The sequence below is a fragment of the Triplophysa rosa genome, linkage group LG6 (genome assembly GCF_024868665.1).
Source record: "Triplophysa rosa linkage group LG6, Trosa_1v2, whole genome shotgun sequence".
NCBI lineage: Eukaryota > Metazoa > Chordata > Actinopteri > Cypriniformes > Nemacheilidae > Triplophysa > Triplophysa rosa.
In genome coordinates, this window is record NC_079895.1 from 10,242,133 (window position 1) to 10,255,029 (window position 12,897).

The 12,897-nt window shown below is 39.1% G+C and overlaps 1 protein-coding gene across 9 annotated transcripts in view; it reads right to left on the bottom strand.

The window, feature by feature from the left end:
- Positions 1–12,897, bottom strand: part of dachd (dachshund d) — a 104,607-nt gene that overhangs the window by 54,284 nt on the left and 37,426 nt on the right. The gene's annotated exons all lie outside the window — the stretch shown is intronic.

A 12,897-nucleotide genomic window follows, 5' to 3' on the forward strand; every position in this document is an offset into this window, starting at 1 on the left:
TGAAATGGTGGAAAGGGTGAGGCAGAGCGGGGCACAGGAAGTATACAGAGAGGAGGTGGGAAAATAAGACGAGGGGTGAGGGACATAAGTTGGCGTTAAGATTCGGACGGCTCCACAACGCAATTCCATTCCAATGAGCCGACATGTACTGTAAATAAATTCCTTTTCAAGGACAGTTGCTTTCTGCTGCTCGACATAATAGACTTCCATAACTAATTAGATTACACAGTGAATTCATTTCCTTTATTGAAGATCAACCACTTTTTGATGCATAATTCATGCCTCGTACCTCGTTACCTGCCCCTCTGTATTAATATCCCTACACTATTTGAATTACCTCGTTTGCATATGCTAAAATCCGGCCATGCGGCTTTCAGCCTGGAAATTGCCATGTTAACTTGTTATAATTATTGCAGTCAGGCTACTATTGATTTATGAGACTTTTAAAAACCAAATATGTGTAGTTCTCTTAATGAATGATATTCTCGGGTTCTTCAGGAAATTAAAAGGCAATGGCTGCCTTAGGAAATGTTCTGCTTGCTTGATTTAATAGGAGTTTTAGCTGGAAGCTGGTGTGAGCGAGCGACTCGGACCGGTTCTCCGTTTATGATGGAAACTTTTATTACTTTAAATGAGTGACCGAGATCACGCAATGATTAATGACACAACAAGTACAATTCTGACAGAGGACAAAAACGCCCCTCCGAGCTGATTGTCGAGCGTTTTTGCACATTGCTATGTTCTGTTCATCCATGCGTTTTCCTTCTAATTTATTGTAACAACGCTGCGTGTATAACGCCAGAGAGACGTTTACACAAGCGTTCCTTCACAGACAGCTTCTTCGTGTGGTTGTTATCATTACATAGAACATATTTTTGAGGGAGCGTCTATAAATTCACAGCGCTTGCGTTACAATGGCAATGATTGAAAGAGACCTTCATTAACTGAAGGTCTTGTTCTCTGCTTTTCCAATGACTAAACAGGACCTCATTTTCATGGTCAAACGTGAAGAACGGTGCATTCGCCGGGACCCAAGGCCTTTTAAGAAGCTCACTTATTCACATACCACCAAAGTCTGTCATGTGTATCAGTTTAGACCATTTACAGATTGGGCAGATGAGCTGTGCGTTTCATTGCATTTTATCATGTTTTATTCCTGACAGGCATGAAATTGAAACGGAAATTCTTTACTCTGCACGCTGAAAACCGAGAGGCTATAAACTTCAAGCCATGTGAAAGTGCAGCATTGGATACAGTCCGGCCTTGGGCGATTCACACTGAAAGGAGCTTGAACCATATCAGCCTGTTGATCATCAAATCATTTCCACATCACACAAAGCACATCATCCAGTTCCCCCTGACTATAAACATCTCGGTGAGGTATTCTGCATTGTTATTTCAGTGAAAACTAAAAATGTCACGAGACAGGGGTTGTAACACAAGCAGAGTTAACAAATTAGAAATTTGCCCTTTCGCAAACACCCTGTTGAGGTGACAATAGAAAAGGAAGACTGTGTGAAAATACAAAGGACAAAACAAATTTTTAGGCAGAACTCTCACATATTCTTTCATCTTGAATATTCATTTTAGCAGCTTATAACTGGCATTAAGTTTCCTCATTGCTTTTCTATTTGCTGTAATTATGAGAATCTCTACAGGCATGTAAGCAAGATCGAGACGAACCGACTTTCTTTTCTTAAAGGCACAGATAGATTATACTTTATCCAATTTTGTCACAGGAGACCCAGAGAGAATTGGCACAGATGAGACCTCGAGAAAAAATGATCATATGCCCGACCCACAGAAAGTCTTAAAATGAAATTCCTCCTCCTATAGTAACACCTCTTTGATCTTATGAGGGAGATTTCATGACAGTTTTGCTGTCATCACATTCAATGTACTTAGACTGAATTATTTATGAAAGACCTCAATAGACAGCATGTGATGGTAAAAGCCTTTCCCCCCTCCCTCAACAATACAAAAGCGGAAAAAACTCAGACAAAAAATGGACAAAAATGTCACATCAACTTTAGCTCAGGGAAGAGCAAGGGATTGTGAACAAAGCAGACGTTTAGCCTCTGAGCTGGAGCGTTTACGTCATATCTGAGGAAGGTATAGAGTGGAGCAGGAGACGCAGATCATGTAGGACTTCAACAGCAACATTTTAAAGTAAATATCTGAATAAATCGGTTCCCCTAAAATTGACAAAAAGAAATACACTAGACAGATTTGATTATATACTGACTTTTATCAGCTTTACAGACCCAGTGCTCGTTTACTTTCATTCCAAAAAGTGGCTAGGATAATCTTCAAAATTCCCCGTTTGCGTTTTACAGGAGATATGTTTTGGATTGACGTGGGTGAGTAAAACAGAATTTTTTTTGTCACATCACAACAGCTCTATACAAAACTGCTGGAGTGTTTCACTGAAATATCATCATGCGACAGTACAGAACGCTTTCACTTAAACCAGAACAGCCTGTGCTCATACGTTCAAGAGTACACTGCAGTCATTTAGCCGAGATATGTATGAGCATTCTCTACTGTTTGTCGCTTCTGTAAACAGCGTTTATGAGGTCACTGAGGACGACGGGAGAACAAGAGCTGGACCTTCACAAAAGAACAAGTACAATTTGTCATGTGCTGAATGCTGAGTCCTTAAATAGCCCAGCACAAAAAGTCCTCAAAAGTAGAGCACAACAATGGTTCATGAGATCCACTTGAGTGTAAGATATGCCCTGTCCACTCGAATGCTGGATGTCACCACACTACCAAACTTAGTTACATCCTTTTTCCTTTTAATTTCTTTTCCTTTTTTTGTAACTCTGGGGTATATTAACACACAATGGGAGAAACTATGCGTGACGTTTTTTTTTCTCAGTGTGATGCTGAGGAATACAAATAAACATTTTTCACCCCTAAAGGACGAACACAATGTTTGCTGGCATTTATTTATTAGATAAAGCTCAGTGGTTTGTATTACTTAGAAGGAAGAGAAATTCGTGGCAAAAAGTAACAAGTTATTAAAAACTACATCTGTTTTTTTAGATCAAGTGTAAAGACATATTGTGTACCCTACACTCAAAAAAGATTGGTGCTATATAGCACTAAAAGTGGTTCTTGAGCCATTCAAAAAGTCTTGCATCAATAGGAAATATGTCAACACAGGATAGAAAACTAGGCTCTTTAAACAATTTTGTGAAGAAGATGGTTAAACTAGCATAAATCCTGTTTCTCGACTTACACTCCTCTCTTTTAACAGTAAAAGAGACCAATGGAAAGATGCATGGGTGAGCTGACTTCGAGGTCAACTAGAAAAATCAGCCCTATTTTGTTTGCTATAAAGCAAAAGTAATAAAACGAAATAATTACGCACCACTCTCCTTTTATCGTTCACATTATAGTACATCATATATCCCAACTTAAAAACCTTCACAGACAGCACTTGCCTAAGGCCAAAAAGTGGCAAATTTGGAACAAATGTAGGAATTCTCCTTTTTATTTTGCATTCACGGTGAAAAGAAAATAGAAGTGAACTTTCCCTGAACCATGCTTCCTTTAATGGACTTGGTCCATGTTGACCCAGGAGTTCACATTGGAACATGATCTCCTCCGTCCCACCACACTGAGAAAGCAATCAGATTAGACCCCCACACTATACAACCATCTCACTTTCACAATACAAAACTAATTTCACCCTCTCATGTGTGTGACAATGTTTTTTCCATTAACATTTTAACATTAAAGTGTAATTATGAAATATTTATACTTGAAGGAAATGACAATGGTGTTCGCGTTAAACCTATTGTCTATTAAAATATAGAAGAGCCTTTAAAAAGCTGTTAATAGTGAAATAACTGCACACAATTGTTAAAGCGTCAAAAAACATATATCTTATCAACCAACATTTACACTAAAACCAAATATGTTGTGGGCCTTACAATATGAGGAAACGCATTTTGACTGCATCTGATGAAACGTTAACCTGAAGTCAATACATGTCTCGCTCAAGTTTACAGAAAGAACATTCCCTTTTGATTTGCCTCAAATGGAGCAATTAACCTTTCCCGTCCTCTTTCTGTTTGTCATTGGGCAAGGTAAAGATGAAGATATTTATTCCATTTACTCACAGTCAACCAAAACAAGCGGACGAATCACAGCATCTCCGTCTCTGTAAATACAGACCCTTGCAGCAGCCCGCCAATCAGGCCTTATAAAATATTAACACAATGTCATTGCCCTTTCCAAATCTCTAACCTAGAATTTCCTAATTGTTCCCTTTCTTTATCTCGCAGAAGCAAAGTGTAAATAAATTAACAAAATAGCTTTTATCAGACTGAATAACCTTTTAACTGAGGGATTATCACTGGTTTATTTTTCATTTCTTTTCGGGCGATAGCAGCACATGCCTCATTGATTACTTTGCTGAGGTGGTGGCCGGCAGAGAAAACAAGGGCCTGATAACAAACCGAGGTCTCTGCACTACAATAACACACTGCGCTCAGATTAGGGCCCCTGACTTTGCAGCTTTGCTCAGTTTTATTAGATGGAATGCTGGCTGGTATAGGTCCTCCTTTCTACTATTCAATCTTTGCTGTGGACTCCATGTAAGATCTAAGCATATAACTCAGGCTGACTGATTACAATACTATGTTTAATTGAAACTACTGTACATCTAAAACATTAATTCCCAAACAGAGGTGTGTAGATTACATTAGTAAGCACGTTCTGTAGAAATGCCCAGAAAAAAACTCGTGCAACTCTCTGAAAATGATATAATGCCAAATGAGTCCAGTTCCTGATATACAGCACTGTGCAAAGGCAGAGAGGATGTTCCACAAAAATCTAAAGACAGCTATGTTACATCTGCTTTGATGCATCAGTAGGAAATATCAGTTTAAAATTCTTAAGTCATAAAAAGTAATTGTACATGTGACACGCAAGGGTGGTCATCAAATAGAGGATTAGTTCTTGCAACCCATTGGAACTCTTCATTCAGTTTTGACAGAAATATTTTACTTTTGGATTTTTTTATACTTTGGATGCGATTCAGAAGGGTTAAATAGTCCTAAAAAGTATCATTTTTATTCCTGACTAACACAGGAAATGAATCGGAACAAGAAAAATATTATAATATTATAATCATAAAAATATACTGTATCATGAATCATTGCATAAATATTATACAAAACCATAAAATTCCTAACAGAAAGAAAAAAATATTTCAAGAAAAATATATTACTGATTTCACAATTTTTTTTACAAAACCATAAAAAGTCTAACAAAAAGGAAAAATATTTTAAGAAAAATATATTATACTGATTTCACTTTAGGTGTTCGGGCACTTTTGACCAGGAGAAGTAAGTGGATTAATCTAGTGGACTATATAATTATACTGTATAGTTTACTCAATAAAAACTATTCATGCCGTTTTTATGATTTTAATGAAAAGTATCTAGTATTTTTTCATGCTGCCTAAAACTTCTGCACAACAATTTACAAATATTATAAATTCATACCTGCAAGAGCAAGCTCAGAGGCTACTTAAAAAGGTTCCATGTGGCACTTGGATTTCAGTAAGATTTTGCTTTGTCTTTGTTGTCTGCATGCAACTTCTCAATCAAAATTTGTACAAATGACAGTGTATTTGTAGTCGCGCGGGAGTGATATTTCATAAGTTGAGTGTTTATGGTATTTAAATTCCACCAATATAAGCAGTGCAAATGACTTTACTTTTGTTAATTGTCCCATCTGGAAGTGCTTTATTAATAAATTCACCATTAGGTCTTTCTTAGGGAAAGTTTTTTTCTCCCAGAACTGTCAAAACTGAATGACAAACAAGATGTCATTAAAAAGAGAAGAAAATACACTGCGAAACTGGATTTTAAAAGTGAATTATCATCATAATAAAAATACAAAATTTCAATACTTCACTATGATCAATATTTATTTTTGATAAGCCCGTTTATTTTCTTTTACATTACATTTTATTTATTAGAGATTATTTGATTTTTTTTATCAAAATGACTATTTTAAACGATTGCTTGTAATGCTAGATTGAAAATACTGCTTTTTAAAAGTTATGAACCACCACAGACACACCAGGACCATAATCGCATTGCAAATCTCAACAGCAGTATGAAACACTAACATCCTCGCTAAATCTCTTTGATTCCACACATAGACCGCCAGCATCACCTTCAAACTTCCATACTGTATGTTTTCAAAAACAAAACTGTGGAATCTGCAATGTTACCCAACGCTTAAGAACACAGGTGTCTGTCTCAGTCATTTACACCTGCATATGAATGGAAAGCTGAGAGAGGAGGTCAGGCATATCTCAGCGACGGCCCGTTCCACCACTGCATTATTCAGCCCTGCCTCATATCTCAATTTTATCTCTCTCTTTATTTGCATTGAACTGTTGTTGCGTTATCTCTACCAGCTCTCTCTCTCTCTCTTCACACCTGTCACCCTCAACCAGGTAGACTCCTTATCAGATCCACATAGATGGATTATGTGCGAGCACCTCATATAAAACGCTTTATAAGGGGGAACAGCTGCTTCCGCTGGTAAACCGTGAACTTTTGCGAGGAACAATATATTAGATCAAATGCAGACAATCAAAGGGAGCAGTTACCCTCAGCAGTCTACAAACAGTGGCTCTCTGTTCCCCAGACACGCTTTTCTTCTCAATCCTTCAACAACCCCGCACCCGACGTAACATTTAGAGATACAGTACAGGTTATAAAAGCGGCTGCCTTTGTGCACTACGAGATAACTTCAGAGAGGGAGAAAAAAGATCCGAAAACATGATTATTTGAATGCATCATTAATGACAAAAAGACGATTCCTTAATTGCATTCTATAATTGTAAAGCTTAAAATTGTTTGTATCAGTGCTAATAGCACTAATAAGGAGCAGCAGGCCTGTACATCCTGGGAACTGATGGAGAATTCCTAATTGGTTGACTTTTGCGTGCCTAATGGACGATTCTGTTAATTAAAAAGACACTGCAGAAAATGTTATAGATCAGACACGGCAGAAGGGGGAAAAGTAATCGTAGCTAATCAAACCTATGAAAATGAACAGTTCCAGGAAAGTTAAAAATGAGATCGGTAGATACGATATCCAGAGCAATATTTATTCATTTCAGCCCCTTTGGTTAACGAAACGGAGATGTGCTTATCTTTAGAGCGGCGAGGAGAGCGATCATCCTTTACTATGCGTAACCGCAACCCATATGAAACAAGTCTTCAAAACAAGGCTTTAAAAACTTACTAGTCAGGGTGCCTTTGAGGATATTTAATTAAAATCTAATCCTGCATTCATTAAGGCTCACATAAATTAAGCTGTCATTCATAAGATTTATGGATTCTCATTTGCATATTGCATACAATTCATCAATTACTCAAGTATGAAAGGAGCACATTTCCCTTGGAGCTGCCTGCTGCCCTGCCAGCATTTGAAATGAGAGAAAGAGCGATACTGTCAGGCATTCGAAACAAACTTTCCCCACAATGTCTGCCTCTTGATTAATCTAATTTCCAAGGCATCCTTTTACAAGATTGTACACAGTCCAGCTGCAGTTTTCAATTATATGTCCTGTCCTCACCGCTAACTTTGAATGGGAAATAGATATAGCGCAGGGCAGGCATCCAACCCTGATCTCCTCCACATCACATGCCTGTTTACTCTGATCTTCGTAAATTAAAAAAAGAGGTGTTTTAGAGGCACGAAGGGGGGAGGCCGAGGGGAAATGCCGTGATTTTATTTGGTGGGATGTCAGGCGAAAGGCTCGCCATGTGATAATAGCATATTTCCTGTCACATTTACATCCGGCGTGGCGTGCCTTCTGATGGAGGGAGTGTTCGCCCCTTGCATAAAACGACTCCCCGTTTGGAGGCCGCTGCGGGAGAACGCCGGTGCGAACGAAGTGCTTAAACCAAGCCGAGCGTGAATATCTCTAAGATAAAAGGTCAGGCAAAAACAAACAGATGACTTGTGAAGATGAATAGAATTAATTGAGTCATTAATATGCATGGTTAATAAAGCTCGAAAAAATTCTACGCGCAGAACAAAATCATTGTCGACTATTCTCTCTTAATGGCCCATATTTTCAGCTCGAAGGGATACGGGACGTGTACGTATCAATCTCGGCGAAGGGGGGATTTGACGAACTGCTCGGGATAACCTCGCCGCCGATTGTTAAAGTCAGACAAAGCAAACAAAGCGAACTTGTTCTGTTGAGGATATTAATTCCCAATTAATCCCCAATTCTGGCAAAGGAACAGACCAGTGCAGTAAGTGAAAGTCATCTTGAAGGGTACTTAATTGGTTCCCTATAGTAAAAACACTTGATAACGAAGATCAAGTCGCAGTTTATTAATCCTTCCCTATTGTCTTATGAAATTGTCGTTGAAAGGAACTTCAGATAGAGCCTATAGTTAAGACTTTAATGTGCTTTTAATATTAACAGCAGGAAGCAATTAAGAGGCCGCAAAACAATTGCACTCAGACTGATGCATATTAATTCAGAGAATATGATTTCAGAATCAATACGATTAAGGCAGCGTGCCACACGGATAAGCGCGCAAACGCTGTCAAGCACACACACATTTAAAAATCCAGAGGCTTTTAATTTTAATGTAGAGAAAAAAACCATTCATTCCACATTAAAACAAATTATGATAAAATTATGTTTCATAAACATGCATTATCCTATGCATTTAAATTAGCAAATGACAAAACAAAGCCTTAATTGATTTCAAAGATTGCTCAGATGTAGGTAACGTCAAAGCCATAAACCATGCTACTTGCTGGCCTGCAAGAGATATTTGTATAAGTTACGCTGCCAAGTTGTCACTATCTTTTACAGGAAAATGGACCAAAAATAAACCGTAACATTTGCATATCTGCTAAAAGGAAATGTCAACTTTAAAGCTAACACACATACACAAAACTCTAATTTACTGGGGTCTCTAAATGTCTAAATGTTTGCAACTAAAACAAGCCGTGATGCTAATTATAACATGAGCAAATATCTGATATTGAAACGTGGTGGGTGGTGGAGCGGGTTAAGGTCTGTTTCCTACAATCTTAATGTCAGAACTAAACAGGAAGTCCTTAATGATTAACATTAATTGGACTGTGGAATCGAAGTCCTGCGTGAAACATTAAACAAAAATGATCCGCTGTTTATGCTCGTTTGGCTTTTTTAATAATTAATGAAATGTACATATTCCAGGGAGTCCAGAAGTGATCTGTGGTGGGAGAGGAAGCGTGATGTTTACACAGCGCCGCAGAGAGTTTGCATGGCAGAGAAAGAGGTTACAAACCCCTCCCGTTTCTGGGCTTCCAAGACAGAAGTTACAATGTTTCCTCTCTTTCAAGGACACCGCAGGAGTGTTTTGTGCTTTGTGAAGCGAAGCAAAAGTTTAGCTCTGTGAACTGCGGATTCTGATCAGATCAGCCAGCTGCACTTTAAATGCTATTTACCTTGAAATCAGCACAACTGACCCCAACCCACCTCTTCACCACCACCGAAAATGGGCCCTTCTAACCGAATCCCGCGGTTTGAGCGAAATCAAGGCCCGGCCGCTAAACACATGACAGTCAGCTACATCCGTCCATGTGTGTCTCTCTTTGATCCTTCAGGAGGAATCACCGACTGCGTGTGGAGAGCAAACAACCAGAACCTTTTAAGACAGTCAGGGGGAAAAGCGCCCCTCCCGATCAGGAGACAAATCGAACGTGGCGCGTACAAGTTTACTTTCATCCTCGCCGTCTGATTGCCATCAACTGCCAAATGTGGCATAATGGCAGCGAGGCGAGGCCCGTGTCGTTAAACCCACAAAATGACAATTACTCCAGACAAGCTTTATCAGGGCCCGTGACCCAGCCACGGCTCCATCGCCGCCACGCTAACTAAATCACTCGCTTTATTCCTGGAAGCTCTAGATTCCATTAAAAAGCTTCATGAGGAGGTAAGAAAAGTCCATTTAGGCTCAGCGTGAGAGCAAACAGTCCGACTCAGCACATCACGCGAAGTCTTCACACCGCTTGATGATGTAATTCTTAATGCACGGCCCTGGTACACATAAATCTTAAACGAGACATCACCTGAGAATTTTTTTCTTTCCTTCTCCGCTATCTCTCTCTCGGCTTTATGATGAATTGTTTGCAACATCTCTGCGACTAAAGCCTTCAACCTCTTCAAACCGCTGCCTCTAATAACTCGTCGCTACAGGAGGGGTGGGGGGAACATGACAGAATGATGAATATCACAACAGACAGCTCCAATATGGTACAATTTTAGCAGATCAATATCGCGCTGCAATATAAGAAAAAAGAAGCAGATATTAGTCTACACAGTGTATTACAGATGGGGTACATCTCTGCTCTCTACTCTCGTGCTGGACCTCGCCGATATTTCACGTACGCCGTGGCTTGAATATTCACGGATGGCCATGGAAACGAATCGCTTTGAGGGTCGAATGGGCATCTGCTTAAAATTAGCATGACGCGCTAACGTTCGGAGTGACTTCCGCAGACAAGGTTACTTAAACAGAAATAAACTATGGTAGGAGGTGGGCAAGGTGCTAGAGGCAATTATTCAGGAGAACGGGAATTTTCCTCACAGACTAATAAGAGATAATAGCTTTCAGGAGTAGTGTTGTACAGCTGTTGCTTCTACAGAGAGGACTACGGTCGCCCAGAAGTGCAAAATGAGACAGATATTCTCCCATAGGCTAAAAGTAATCTAGTCATATACCGTATAACCACGAGAGAGAGAAAGTCAGATGGGAATGTCAGAACTATAAGACACATTTGCAGTACATTACATTAAGATTTATTTTATGAAAATACAGTTTTTAAAATGATGAAAAAATAAAAAATAAATATTTATCACAAATCAAACACAGCAAGTGACATTGATCATGTTAACTTTTAGGCTATTCAGTAAAGTCACAAGGGGGGTTTGCGAAAATTTGTGGAGCAAAATGAGACAAACCAATGTTGAACTTCACCCAAAACCTTATCAAACTGTCATGCTAAAAGTACATTTTCAATGAAAATACATATTAGGAAAAGGGTAATGTATCTTCATTAATGCTGGGTACAATTGCTCATTCAGTTTTAAACTGTATTAGTAAATGCTTAACCCTTAAAGGCAGGGTGGGTGATCCTGTCCAGAAACATTTTTTGTCATGTTGGTTGGAAATCTCTTTACATCCTGATAGCAATCAAGCAGTATAGTGGTCAAATAATATTTGTATAATTATATTTCGTCTGTGAAAGGAGTAGAACCGAAAAACGTTCTGGCCGAACGCTGTGACTGGTCATGTGTACATTTTCAGCCAACGTATTTTGCATAACACTGCGCACCCTGTTCACGCAGACATCCTACGTCATCAGCGCGCTCACGTCCGCTGTGTCAATGTAAGGAGAATGGTGGACAATCAGCAACAATCAAACTTTCCTGCGGAACCAACAACAAGTAACTCTACAAAACGAAAGTCAGTTTTTGAAAAAGCAGTGACGAAAAAACGTCTGGATCCTGAAAGAGGAAAAACTCGAATTAACATCGGTTCAGCTTTTACACGATGGAGACAGCTCCGGCAGGCAAAGGGTCTGAAAGACGATACCATGGTTGCGCTCTTTCTTTTGGACAGGTATGTACATGCTTCGAGAAGAATTGAATGGATTTAGTTTGTAATTCGTTACGTGGATTTACGAAATACATTCATGTGTTTGGAGTAGGCATGGCTTTGGACGGCGGATCACATAGAGGGTGGGGTTATAATTTCCGTGCTAGCAGCCTAAAGTTAGCGCCTTTCCAAATCAACCACTCCATGCACCTTTAAATAAATTAACTAAAAGTAATAAATGCTGTAAGTGTTTTTCACTATTAGCTGATGTTAGCTAATGCATTAACTAATGTTAACAAATACAAACTCATCGTAATGTGTTACCAAGAACATTTATTTTTTTAATGGGTTCAGACTTTTAGACCCTATTGTATATTAAGCTGGATGGAGTGCAAACAAACATCTGTATGAGACTTTAGACTTAGTGTTACAGTAGTAACACTAGTTGGGCAAAACAATTCAATTCAATACTCAGGAGCGGTAATTTAGAAAAAATGAGAAAACCTGATTTTTTTTATTTTTGTCCTCATTATCTATCTCAGCACCACATAACAGAATTCATAAAATTCACAGCAGCATGGGTTCCATTCTAACTAGACACCACTGACCATATTGCAACAGGCCGTCTCGCTCTCAGTCCTATCAGCGAGACAAGTAAGATGGTCTGGGGCAAGAGAGGGGGATTGCAAATGTTCATAATGCATAATATCTTCTCTCACCAGGGAGCAGCAGAGGGGCCCCTTAGCTGTCACCGGCAATAGGTCCCAGCCATTGTGAGAGCTCAAGGTTCGTTAAATACTATTAATGGAACACAGTATCCGTTGTGCGGCGAAACTTGTCAGCATTTCATTAGAGACTGATAAACATATAATAGAGAAGTGTCAGGCCCAGAGTGGAGCGTGTGACAGACCGGTGGGGGCAGGATTTGGAGGATTTCGATGCTGCGATCATTCATTCCCATGATCCACTGCTGACAGACAGAATGATCTCAAACAGTCCGGAATGTTACAGGGAGGAAAACCAGACCCACTGTCTGAATTGGGACGACAAATACAAAGGTTTGAGCTACCAGACTGATTGTATTCCCTGAACCTCATCAGAGAGCTTTGTGGTTCAGTTGCTTTAAAAATGCACCTTTGGAATTGTGGGTTTACATGAACAAAATATGTTTAATCAACCCATTATAATGCCAGAAAAACAGTTTTGATTATTTTTTTTAGTGCAAACATTTATTAATAATGTAACA